This window comes from Erigeron canadensis, chromosome 8, assembly GCF_010389155.1.
Source record: "Erigeron canadensis isolate Cc75 chromosome 8, C_canadensis_v1, whole genome shotgun sequence".
NCBI lineage: Eukaryota > Viridiplantae > Streptophyta > Magnoliopsida > Asterales > Asteraceae > Erigeron > Erigeron canadensis.
Window position 1 is genome coordinate 21,009,100 of NC_057768.1, and position 12,352 is coordinate 21,021,451.

Genomic DNA, 12,352 nt, shown 5'->3' on the forward strand with positions numbered 1-12,352 from the left:
TGATTTGTATACTTCAACATGCTAAGTTGAAGAGATTTAACAGTAAGTGTTTATATTTGGCCAACAAAACTGTTCAGAATGACATTTAGCAGCCTATATACTCACCTCAATGTTGTTGTATAATGTCGTTGTTTTTAGGAGAGCTCACTGTTTAGAATGACATGTATGGAACTAGACTTTTCCTTAATGAAGACATCCAAGAAGTAGATGACTTGAGGAGGGGGTACAATGCTTTTTCTATAGCTTATTTTTTTCAGGAAGTAAAGAAATGTATGGAACCACCTTTTGTATTCTAAAAGTTAGGTCATGGATTTATATTATTCAATGATCTTGTTTTTTTTCAGCCTCATATTGAGAGATGGTGTTGGTGCTGCTTCTCAAACCATCCTAGAGTCCTAGACTGTCTATCCTTTCCATAAAGAGTTTGTTATCAACATTGTCAAAAAGCATGTGGATGAGATTGGGGAATGTCATGAGGTATACGTTATTGTATTTGTCAATATATAACACTGATTGATTATTTAAAAACAACCCATATTCATAGTTTAGTATAATTGATTTAGCAAGCACATTATGTTGTTCTTGCTACCATAAGAATGATTGAAGAGGATGTTGGGTGGTTTTACGTTGCATGTCGTCAACATAGTAAGAAGGTTTTGACTAAGGAAGAGTTTCTAGAACAAGCTACTCAAATTCCAAGCCATTTTCTTGAAGCCCCAATAGACAGTCTTTGGTGTCTTGCTTGCAATGACATTGCCCCAATAGACAGTCTAAGTTTGGAGATAGCTCGCGGATTGCAGTCGAATCGTCTGAAGCTATGGTCGATTCGTGTCATGTTGGGGTGGTTTCTAAGGTTAATTCCACTAAAATTTGGTTTACACAATATATTGTTTATTCAGTTGAATATAACGCTTTCCATTATCTGAATGTAATGTATAATGAATGCACTTACAGAGTCTTTGTGATGTATGCGAAGGATGGTGTGTCCTCTTCCTCCGAATCTTTGGATACCCAGAAAAAAAGTTCCCCACAAGCCCTGGTGAGAAAAGGCATGTGCCACATTTTGATGAAGGAACAGTAGGAGATCAAGTCTCCACTTCTAAAAGGAGCAAGAAGAAGGTTGAAATTTAAATTACTTTTGAGTAGGGCTGTATGAAAAGAAGCAAAAAACCGAAAAACCGGTCTGAACCGTGTGATTCAAAACCGAAAAAACCGAACACAAAGAAACCGATGTGTAACGGTTCGGTTACAGTTTTCAATATTCATTACCAGCAGTTAACCGAACCGGACCAAATTTTGATATATGTGTACATATAACCATATATATGTATATTTACACATATATGTATTACATGAATACGTCATTTACATATCTATTTAGCTAATTTTTTGTATTTGTTGCCAAAAATATTAACAATTTTATTAAGTAAATTGGAAACTGTTAACTTAAAATGAAAAACTAGGATAAATAAACAAAATATTAACTTAGTAAAAACATTTTTAAACAATAAGTATTATATATAACAATTACCAATGAGCAAATCACTAGAAGTCTAAAAAGTATAGTAAACTTTAAAAATATAATCTACATACATTAGATAATTTTAATTTGGAAACTAGCTAATCAACCCAGGTTCAACCCGGGCATTATAAAAAAAATTCGTAAATACATTTGTAATTGCTTTGTGGCTGCACGTGAATTTGATATTAGGATAGTGAATCGTAATAATATATGGAAACATATGTATAGGTTAACTTATAGTTTTTATTGGTAGCTCTAGTTTAACTATACTTAAGTGAAATACATCATCAAACACGATGCAATAGTCTTTTAGTAGTGAACGCGCTTGAAATTGAGAACCTGGATGTGCACAAGCCTCATAGTGATAATATGTAAAATTTTGAAGTTGTGTCACGTATTGTAACACCCCGACAGCGGCGGAAAACTCGGGATGTAAGATAAAGCACACACACACATGGATGTTACATATGAATACTGAATGAGTGCATACATTAAGCATAAATAGTCAATTTCATAACCAAACAAGCATAATAGTAGTCATCACATACAAGTTAAAAACAAGCATTCAAATAGAGATGAGATAAGTTCCCACGAAAGGGAAAAGGTTAGGCATATTGCCATCAGGCATAAACAAGAGCATGCAAACTTCAAAACCTAGCCTGCAGTCTGCTAAAAGTCCCATGCTACCAATCCTAGCCACGATTTGCTTGATTACCTGAAAGGAATACTTAAATGTGTCAACACAAAGGTTGGTGAGTTCGTAGGTTTGAGTACATAAACAAGTTGTATAAATATGTTTTATGCCGTCGATAGAATATTGAGAATAAAGTAGTATGATGCGGCTAGAGACTAACTTTGCACATAAGTATGTGTTTGAGTATAAACGTGCACTTACGGTACCAGGTTAGCATATATTAATTGTGCACACAGTCATCAACATGACCGACAAGTATATCAATCGAGCACTCACAGTCATCAACATGACCGACTAATATGTATCAATCGAACACTCACAGTCATCAATATGACCGGCTAATATGTATCAATCGAGCACACACAGTCATCAATATGACCGGCTAATATGTATCAATCGAGCACTCACAGTCATCAACATGACCGGCTAGTATGTCACAAAGTAGTCAAACAGCCATAGAATAATAAAAGCAGTTACGGCATATAAAAGCATGTGTAGTATTCCTTTCTCCCCAAAACATAAGTAAAGAAAAAGGGGCTACGAAGACTCACAGTGGTCCGGTACAGCGTAGTTTACAAGCACAGAGAACAAGCACATATATAAGTAAGATATATCTATTTGAATCCAAGTACGTCTTGATTGTAAACCTAATCACAAGTTATTGATCATAAATAAACACATGTATTAGTTCTTGTGATTAATTATTCACTGAGATGTCATTGATGAACTGATGATTTGGTCCCTTAAAGATCCTTGAACATTTTGACTCAAAAGTGTTTTTAAATGAACTTTAAATACATGAACTAGACTCGAAATGAACATCTTTGAACTCACACATAAGTACTTATCGTAATAATGAGTTGTACGTGTCTTTAATGATGAACTTTGAGCCTTAAGGACTCGTTTTAGTTGTTTATGGAACTCATACTTTAATGATCAAGATAGAACATATCCTTAATGTACTCAATTAGGGTTTGCATTATAATTGTTGTTCTAGATCGACTCATGAACTAGCTCGATGTTAATAAGTAGTCTACAATGTGTTTAATCGAATGATAATGATGTTATGAACTTTGTTTGGTGTTAAATGATCAAGTCCGGTATGATAAAGAACAAGTACATGTTGTTTTGTGATTGCACAAAGTCGTTCTAGGGTTTCTAGTTGCAAGATCGTCCCTCTGGACCAATTTCAGGATCGTCCTAGGATTCTAGGAGTCAAGATCGTCCCAGTTGTTAGTCTACAAGACCGTCCTAGTGAACTAGGACCAAGATCGTCCTAGTTGCTCAAGCCTAGATCGTTTTAGGTTTAGGTTAAATCAAGGTCGTCTCATGTTCCAAGGTTCAAGATCGTTTTAGTTTACAAGCCATCAAGATTGTCCCAAGTTGAGTTCAGGATCGTCCTAGGTACCTATGCAAGGTCGTCCTAGGTATTCAAGGACCATGAACAAATACAAGATCATTTCATGAACAAGTATTTGAGCTAAACCAATACAAAGGATCGATTACCCATTAAACGTACCAACAACAACACATCACCACACAAGATCGAACGAGCAAGAACTATGAACCAAGAGGCTGTCCAGGACGATCTTGAGGACCAAGATCGTCCTACAGAGATCGTCCCATTTACAAGACAGGCTGAAACAAGGACTTAATCAACATACGAAGATCTAGATCGATTCCGGGACTTGTTAGAACATCAAACTAGTACATATATACATAATAACACTAACCATTAACACTTTTAACGATCTCAAGACCACCTGTAGCATGAACAAGGTGTGGCACATCAAGAACAAGTTTTCCCTTATTTTCAAAAATGGGTTTTGTAGATTAAAACATGTTATAACCCAAATTTGTTCACAGAAAGGTTAATAAACACATTTAGACTCAAACCCATTAGCTATTAATACGTTTTTCATTCAAAAATTGGACCAAATCATCAAGAACATAAACTTGAAAAAGTACACTTTTAATTTGATCAAAAACTTAAAATTTGTTGTTGTTACCTGAAATTTGATGCTAGAAATATGTTTTGATTATCACGAGGAATCTAAAAGTACAAATAATTTTGGTTTAACAACCCAAAATCAAGAGGTGATTTTTGTGTGTGTTTATGGTGGCTGCAAGTGTGTGTTTTAGAGAGAGAGAGAGAGGTGAGATGAAGAAGATGAAGGAATGAGTTTCCTCACTAAGTTCTTCTATTTATAGTTTTTCCAATAATAATGATCTTAATAAATGTTGGGACTATTTGTGAATATTTTAGGGCTAGAACTTTCATAAATATGATCGTTTACGACTCGAAATTTAGTATTTTATCATAATAAATTATGAACTCGTCTTATAATTCAAGGTTTAAGATCAAATTGACATTCATGTAAACACATATTTGAGTCTAAAATATATCAAGAACTTAAGTTAAATTGAGCCGTCTAGTCGTTCTAATGGCGACAACACGATTCGAAGATTTTATTTAAAACATTTCTATGACGGTTGTTACACGTATGGGGGTACATACAAACACGGATCATTGTTTATAAGGTTGGCTGACACAATGGTTACCTTCAAGAGCTTTTGATAGGTAATTGTCATAATTTGGTAAAAGTATCGCTTGAAGCATGGGTACCTTTTCATATCCGTTTGTAAACATAAGATGCATATCGGAATTGCACGAGAAATTCGTATTTTCTTTTCGTTATCTGTTTTGAAGGACAAAAGTCCAAGTCTATGTCCTAAAAAGGTTCGTAATATCATGTTCCACACCTTACATGTTGTCGAGTATTACATTCTTGATTTATTACATTTGCCATGTCGTAAACCATGCTTTTAATAAATATTTAATTACCCTAAAGTAGTACATCAATATGTTCAAGTTAAAAAGTAAATGCAATAGTCTTGTGTGTTTTTGATATGGTTTTATCAACAATGTGACATTAAAGATTAGAATTGAATTCATGGCTGGAGAGTTTAAAAATGACTTAACTATAAACTAATTATTGCATTGCAAATTCTAGTATTAATAGTCAGGTTTAAATCGCATATGATACAGTCGTTTATGTAGATAAATTAGAACCAAAAATGTGTATGCTAGATACAGTTTTTGTGTTTCTCAATCCATTTATGTACAATAAAGATGTATATAGACCAAAATAACTATTATTCTTTTACATCCCATCATCAAAAGACATTCACATAACAAAAATAAAAAATATATTAACCTTTCTATTAGTATAGAATGGCGCCATTTAGAACATATCCATATGAATCGATCAAGTCTAGAGGTTTCAGAACAACCTCTTTTGTTGTTCCATTCATTTGATTTTACCTGCCAATACCCCTCTGCTTAATTAACAATATGAACTCAATCATTTAATATCAATATCAAGTAGAAAAAAAATATGATAACTTAACCTGGCTTTAGTAATAGGCTATTTAAGATACTAAATGACGCATCATACACTCAATTTTAAACTTCTTGTTATTTATGTATTGTTACCCATTTTGCCACCTCGAATAACCAAGGTAAACTCCCTTTACCCAAAAAAAAAACCATATGTTACCATGCATCAATATAGAGGAGACATGTGTTTTAACTTAGGAAAAAGACAGGAGTCAAGATAGGTAATTCCATACTATCCATAAATGATCAGTTTTGTTGTTGTTTGTTTGCAACTGATTATCCAAAACCAATACACTAACCCTTAAATAATCAGAAGAAGCAGAACTTGTCTATCTACGTATTAAAAACCGATCAATCGTTATAAAATTCTGAGCTGTCAAAAGCAAATCTAAGTTCCTATAAGTAGTTAAGAGTGCTCACTGACATATAATTGTATGCCAAAGAATGTATCCACCAAAGTCAGTGATCTTGACTTTACTTTGGTACTTTATAAGTATATTTGACTGTTTTAAGTCCATGTATAACTTGTGGCATCAAGTGTGGTAGTGTAACTAATCCTAAATTGCAAAGAGAAAGACTATGTATTCATTTAGTTAGTTAAAAGCTGTAAGGAAATGAACAAAGATAAAGCATCTCAATTACATAACTCACTTATCATTCGAGGGATTATATCAATAACAATAATATAATATTAACTGAAACAAACCTTCTGGAAGAACATGTAGGAACCCTTATCATATTGGACTTGAAGTGTTCTCGTGCTTGCATATTTCCTAAAATCTTGATAAGCCTTATGATTGAAAAATATGCAAATCTAATTTATGTACTTCTCATCATTTTAGAGAAACTCCACTCAAGATTGTCGATTAGACCACCATTTAAGCTGTCAAACTTAAATACGTTACTAACACTTTCGACGATTACTACAAAACGTAAGTACACAAGAGTGCATAACAATAAACCAATCAAAAGTATTATAATCTATGTGTAAGTAATCATCGTTCATCAATATCACTTACCACTTTGCTGACTTCTTGTTTCTTTCTTTCACATCGACTCACGAAACTGTTGGCAAGTCACAAACATCTAAAAATTCTTCTAGTGGTTTGAAGGCAATGACTCTTTCTATCTCAACATTATCATTCATAACTATCATGATCCTTTTTCTTACTTAGTTTCTTCAGCTTGCTTACTTTATTTTTGGGTAAAAGGGATTACCCTAGCTTAGATTTTTATTTATACCATAACCTTTTTCATAACCCCTATATGTTTCAATTTACCATCTTTATGCATACTTAATGAAATCAACCGACAACGTGTTTACAATTGAAATTGTGAACTGCTAAATTGTGAAAACCCAAATAAGTGGCTAATTAGGTAGAGCAGCAGAGCTTACCCCGAATTGACAACGTATTTTTGGAATTGATTTGGGACAGGTTGAAAAGCGTGAGCAGGATTATTGCATCGGTCTGATGTGTACATCAGAAGTGCTACCCTGAGCTACCCCCGAATTCACGATTGAATAAAATATCAAAAACTCTACAACTAATATCACAAACCATAATCCAAACTTGGTCACAAACTTGCGATTGACTTGTGTAAAAACACAAGATTGAACTATCCGTTCACATATATATATATATATATATATAAAAAACTTTAACATACTGAAGTAATGGAATCATATTTTCAGCCCTTAATTGCAATACATGTTGGGTATCATATTATCAACCCTAAATTGCAATACATGGATTGGTAAACATACGACAATTGAAAAGAAGGGAAAGCTTACCAAAGTCAAAAGATGGTGGCCGGAATGGAAGTCGAAATCCAATCTGTTATTGTTACTTTTGTTGTTGTTCGTTGATCGATCGTGAATATTTAGGGCACGAAATTTTGATTTGGAATTCATATTAGGAGATGGGATTCCTATGCTTGATAAATAGGGTTGAAGAAAATGAGTTCGGGATAAACAGATTTGTTGTTGACTATGTTGGAGAACATCCATGACAGCAATGAATAATACCAAATGAAGAAGATGAAAAGAGAGGTTTTTTTTTATTTAAAGCTTTTGAACAGCACTTGGAAAAATAAGCAAATAAACGTCATTGCATCTAGAAAAGTTGTGCAGGAAAGGGTGAAGGCTTGCCACGTCAGAATTTTTTAAAAATACCTTTATAGAAGCAAGGCTTCTTTATAAATAAAGGAGATAACCATACAATTTGGAAACAACCTGGAACTAAGACCATATAAGTGGTAAAAAATACTCTCACCAATTACAATGTTTCGAGATGAGAGATAAAATCCTCAACCATAAAAGTCGAGATATTACAATGGTTTGTGACTTGAGAAGAAGTCCTCAATCACAAAGACAGTGTGATAAAGGTCAATAGTTTGATTTTAGTATTTTTCTCATTTAATTTTCAAAGGTTTGAGTTTTTTATTTTTATGAAACATTATTATCATCATCAAGAAAATATATAAGCGTCATGACTCTAAATAAATCTCGTTTTCAAGCTCATCATGCATACGTGTAACTTTTTTTCTCAAATTGGATTTTATAAAAATTCCACTTAATAATTGGATTTTCAAATTGACATTACCTATAATTAAAATGAATAAACCTAATAATACTCCAGACCAAACGTATACATACCTATACAAAAATAAGTACACTCATTTTCTTAGTATTCTAGTAGTATAGTGTATCTATCCTTATTTCCTTTTTTTTTGAAAGAAAGATGAATTTCGCTTGAAACTTCGTGTCGTGATTCGACAGCGAAAGGTCTAGTATACGTTGTCTTAATCGGGTCCGCGCTAGAGAGCTCACTCTAAATAGAAATGCCTATTTCAAATTGTGACAATCGTCACCTGAGCGTTCGTCTGACTATACTTTTCCGTTTGTAGAAGGTCATTAACTATCAATTTAAGTCTTTAGATGTGTGGCTATATGGATTAGAGTATGAATAAGACAAGATATGTTTATTGAGTTCTAGCGCCTTTATCTTTTTAAGACTTAGAGCAAATGATTGAAGAAGACTAGTTACGTCATAGAAATGCCGAATAAAGTTAAAATGAACTTTCAAAACATTAAGCGAATCAACGGATATCATTTACCTTTGCCGTATATGGTTTCGTTTTAATTAATTAAACGAGTCGACAACAGAAAAACGTATTGATTTTGTTTTGGTCATAACTTTCAAACCGTAACTCCGTTTTTGATGATTCAAGCGGCCACGTTTTCGTAAAAGAGTCTATTTTCCAGATTTTCGTCGAGTTTGACCTGGTTGAGGTCGACTTGGTCGAGGTCGACCTGGTTGAGTTCGACCATGGTTGAATTCAACCATATACATGCCTATATAAACTTGATCTTTCATTCCATCAAAAGGGTTTACACACATAAGATTTCTCTCTAAGGTTTTCTTTGAAAAACACCCTTTCTTCACACAAAAAATTCAGATTTCATAGACAAGAAGAGAAAAGAGTTTGTCTTTCAAATCCTTTCTTAAATCATTCTCTCGATTTCGGTTCTAAACGCTTTCAATCAATCAAGGCTTCAATCTTTGATCAAGAAACAAGTGAATATTATCATTCTCTTCATCAAAAACTTGTGTAAGTTCTGTTCTTAATCTCTCCAATTCGTTTGTATATGTATATATATGTTTACTCTTTCGGTTCTTATTCAAAGCTAAGCAAATCATGTCTTTGATTGTTGATTGTGTAATTTCGGTTACAATTGTGTGTAAGAAATTAATTGAACCTTGATTAAGGCTTTGATTTGATACATTATGCACTCATGTAATTTGGATTTTGTGCAACTACAAGAATTGAAGATATCATTTCCTTGGCTAAAAGACTCTAAAACTAGTCGATTCCGTAACCAAGATTAAGGTTGTGCAATTGTCGATCACATGATGTATGAAATCGGTCGATCTTCACCCTTTTGTACTAATTTGTGACACTTTTGTGCAATCAAGACTCATTGGTATGAATTGGCTAGCCTTAGATCTCGTTATTTTAACAAAATCGCGTCAAAATCGTTCGTTTTGCTCAAATTGCGTATGAATCCGAACCCGGCCAGGTCTAGCTCGACCTAGGCTGGTCTATCTCGACCTCTACCTGGTCAAGCTCGACCTCTGGTGGTCTAGGTTGACCCTCTGTTGACTTTTGTCGCTTAAACGGCTCGTAAGGTTCCTAGTTTGACCCGAAATGACTTGTTTTAACTCTCGGACCTTTAAGACTTAGAAAAGAATCATTTTGACATCTGTCCAGGTCAAACTAAACCTGCCATGGTCGAGTTCAACCACTTCCCTACTCATATAGTCGATTTCATTAGCCTATCGTGTCCATACGCGCTTATTCGGTTCTTAAACTTGACTAGTTTTCTCAAAAGGTGTAGTTTTGTCTAATTGGCTAACATATGAATAAAAGATTTTAAAATAACATATTTGGGCTTTAGTTGGTTGAGTTCAACCATTAGGTTAAGCTCAACCTCTACTCGTTTCAGTTTCGTAAGGTTTTCGATAAAATCTCCGGTTTCGTCTAGTTTTGATTAAAATTCGAGTGAAACTTATTTTGAACTATAAAATTATTTCAAATGAGGTTGTATTGATATAATAATGTGTTTGAACTTAATAAAGGACTTTGTTGTCAAATCCAGACTCTTGTTCGGTTTATTCGAATTTTGTCAAACATCATTTTAGAATTAAAATAAAGACATGTGCACTTAAAGGCATTTCTAATAGGCTAAGACTTAAGACCAAAGACTTTCATTGTGACTTGTCATGTATTATTGGTAGGTGTTGATTGTCGTGGACTTTGATTGTGCTTGTCGTGCTTGTTCGTTATACTTTCATAACACTTTTCAGGTGAGTTTCGTAGCCCATCTTTTTACGTGCTTTGGGGTGGAAAGTATACTTTTTACGTGCTTTGGGGTGGAAAGTATACTGCTACTTTTTAAAACAGTTTGCCGATATTTATTTATGTTTAATATAGAGCTGGTTCTTATAGAGTTACTGATGCCATGTGACGTGCTTGTTTTTGTTTGTATGTGTGATTATGTGTTTAATGATTGTGCTTATTGAGACGTACTTATTGTGTGCATTAGAGACTTATATTAAGGCAAGTTGTTTAACTTTAAGGCCACCAAGGCAAGTTGTTGAACTGTAAGGCCACATATCATTATCTAAGGCAGGTACCGTAAGGCCACACTTTGAGTACTTGGACTATGGCGTAGCTCTGCTCACTATATATTGAACATCTACCTATTTTGTTTCTAAAGAATCGACATAAGACTTGTTTATTACTGTACCTTTTAACTAAAACCTACGAACTCACCAACCTTTGTGTTGACACAGTTTAGTATACTTTTTAGGTACTCAGGCTAATCAGGGATAAAGACTGTTATGCTAGGCTTGAACTTCGGAGATTAGTGCTCCTTTATTTATTGTCAGACTTTAAGGCTACATGCCTTGGATTATTTCTTTATGGACTTGGTTGTAATAAGCTATTTTAGCATTGTTTTGACTTTGAACTCATGTTTTTAGGAATATATTTACTATATTCTGATTCATTTAGCAGTATCTATGTAATTCCATATTATGCTGTACTTTTCATGACACCTCATGTTTCCGCCAATGGTGGGGTGTTACAGAATGGTATCAGAGCCGTGGTTGTAGAGAATTAGGTGGAAAAGCCTAGACTATAACCTAAGAACCCCGTATAGCATTTACGATAGGAATCATGGATGCATTCTAGACGTGCTAACGTCGCTTATATTTTGAGTTCATATTCTGTTTAGACTTATTATCCCTGTGTTTATTTTGACTATGGCTATCATTTGGTGACTGTGTGCTTTCGGTGTTATTGTGACTATTTATGTGTATTAGAGCAAGATGAAGTGATGGCGCTAACTAGTATCGCATAGCGATAATCATAGAAAAGCCTGATCAACTGTTCTATGATTACCGCCATGCCTTGCGACAGTTATTGACATCAGTGATTGCACTTGTAGTGAGAGTGTGGTAGCTACCCTAGGATGCTTAATGGGTGTTGGTTAGGTGGAGGGTTAGCCGCTGGTACACCCTGTATACATAGTCGACCAATATCTAGAGAGCATACTAGTACCGTGATCCGACCTTGCATTAGATGTACTAGGGGTGTGGAGGGTTAGCCGTTGGTACACTCTGTATACATACACCACTAGTGCAACGGATGTAGGTGTTAGATTCGGACCACATTTTAACTGCGATTTAGGGTTATATATTATTAGTATATATATATGTGTGTGTGTGTGTGTGTGTATTGCATTGACATGAATTGCATGACTAGTTTAGGTTCTAGATAGCAACCCTTAGACCATAAGACGAGAGAGCTTACTGAGAGCATCATGTGATATTAACATCGTGAGTGTATTTTCCCGACTAACGATACGTGGTTATAGGACAATGGCAAGAACAAGATCTACTGCTGGAACTAGCGGCGGTCGTGGAAGAGGCCATGGTGAAAATGAAGACTCTGGTCAAGGTCGTGGTATTGGTCGAGGGACTGGACGGAGTGGAGACCGTCGTATTGGGCGTGGCACTGGGCCTGAGGTAGTTCAAGATGTTGGTCGTGGTACCGGTCGTGGAAATGAACAGGTTGGAGGTCGAGGTACTGGTCGTGGCGTTGGTCGTGGTGCAGGCCGCGGTGGCGGCCGAGGTAGTGGTCGTGGACGCAGTCGTGGTGGAGCTGAAAA